This window comes from Octodon degus, unplaced genomic scaffold (genome assembly GCF_000260255.1).
Source record: "Octodon degus isolate 3935 unplaced genomic scaffold, OctDeg1.0 scaffold00123, whole genome shotgun sequence".
Lineage (NCBI taxonomy): Eukaryota > Metazoa > Chordata > Mammalia > Rodentia > Octodontidae > Octodon > Octodon degus.
The window spans coordinates 2,401,642-2,403,762 of NW_004524699.1; positions in this window are offsets into that span (position 1 = coordinate 2,401,642).

Below are 2,121 nucleotides of genomic sequence, written 5' to 3' on the forward strand. Positions count from 1 at the left end.
GGGAAGCAGGCCCAAGACCCAGAGCCGACATGCAAGCGAGCCGAGACCCTCTGCCCCAGCCCCATGCCCCCTTTTCCCTGGAGGTGAGCCCCTCCCCATCCCCCACGGAGTTCTGCTGGGCTGGGGCTGGGAGGCCTTAGGCTTTTTCATTGGCAAAGCGGCAGGGCCTGAGGCAGAGTCTGGGGGCCAGGGACCCACCCAAGCCCTGATGCGACTGAGGAAAGAGGCCGCTGTTCCTGCCACCATGGGGTCACTTCCCATTTCTGCCCTCTAGGTTGCATCTTCCTGCACACTGGCCTCCAAGGCAGGCTGCTTTACCATGTTCCTCTCAAGGCCCAAACAACCCGCCTCTGCCCCTGGCCTGGGCCGAGAGCACGGGGCCCCCCACCCTCTGCCTGAGAGCAGACCCCTGTGGGCCAGTGTGGCTGCCCTGGGGCAGCGGAAAGGGCTGGGGTGACTCTCCCCCACTCCAAGCCCACCAGCCTCTCCCAGCCCGGGCTCTGGGCCTCAGGGTCCCTGTCCCAAAGTTGGGCCCCAAGGGCTGCTGAACACAGGAAGCCACAGGCTTCCTCCTCTGGCAAAGGTGAATGAAACCCAGGCCCTGTTCTTCCAGGCTGGTAGGGGCAGGAGGAGGTCACCCCCAGCCTAAGTGCTGGCTGTCTCCCCTTGATGGGACAGAGCCCTGAGAGGAGGGCTCTCCACCTAGGGGGTGCTCAAGAGCTAGAAAAGCGGCCACCATGGGGTGCACCCCTGTGACCCCAGCACTCTGGAGGCTGAGGCAGGAGGATCAGTGGGAATACATAGCGACATCTCAAAAAATAAGGAAGTCAGGGAAAATAGTTCAGTGGCATAAGCGCCTGCCTGGCAAGTGCAAGGCCCCAAGTTCCATCCCTGGTACCACAAAAAGAAAGAAAAGAAAAACCTATTACACGGTGCGAGGAGGTGTCAGGCACAGGAGGCAGAGCAGATGGAGGAGGAAGGGGGCAGGGCTGGAGCTTGTGTGTGCAGCCAGGGACCAAGCAATGGGCAGAGTGTCAGTCAGCGTGAGCGCAGGGAGCGAGCCACGCCCGGCTGGCAGCTGTGCAGCAGTGGCAGCGCTGCGGGGCTGCGGGAGGTACAGTGCAGTCGTGTCCTGGCTCATCTTTATTAACTTATTTCTTTGTTTGATTTATTTGATTTTGTTGATTTTTTTTGAGACAGAGTCTCGCTTTGTAGGCCAGTTTGGCCTGGAACTTGAGGCAGTCCTCCTGCTTCAGCCTCCCAAGTGCTGGGCTGACAGGCATGCACCATGGTTAATTATCTTAGTAGTGCCGGGGGTTGAACCAGGCCTCAAATATGCTAGGCAGTCCCTCTACCACTGTATCGTACCTGGCCCTTCATTTTTCTTCTTGGTCGTTAGTATTTTCCATTTTGCTCTGTAGCCAAAAGGTGTTGCTAGGTAACAGAAATGCGTTTTGTCTTCATGAGTCATCAGGGTCTGGAAAGAGTGCTGATGCTGGGGTCCCCTGGGATGCTTGCCCTGTCACCCTGGGCCTGCCATGCCCCTGCCCAAGTCGTCTGCCACACAGGACTGCCCCCAGGACTAAGATAGATGTGTTCACAACAGTTGAAGGCATCAAACAAATAGCTGGGGTTTGGTTTTTGTTCTTGAAGCAAGGCCTCAATATATAGTTCAAGCTGGTTTGGACCTCACTATGTGGCCCAGGCTGCCTCAAACTCACAGGGATCCTCCTGCTTCAGCCTCCTGCATGCTGGGCGTACAGGTATGTGCCACCATGCTTGGTGAATTAAAATTATTAAAATAGCTATGTTTTCTTTCCTTTTCTTTCTTGGTGGAACCTGGGATTGAACTCAGGTCCTTGCGCTTGCCAGGGAAGCACTTATTCCAGTGAACTATGTCCCCACCTCCTAAAATAGCTGTGTTATAAAAGCTACAAGGGCTGGGGCTACAGCTGAGTGGCCCAGCACCTGCCTGGCAAGTGTAAGGGCTTTTTTTTTTTTTTTTTTCTGGAACTGGGGATTGAACTGACGCCCTTGCACTTGCCAGGGAAGTGCTTATTATACTGAGCCATCTCCCCAGCCCCAAAGTGTAAGGTCTTAAGTCCTGTCTCAGTGCAAATA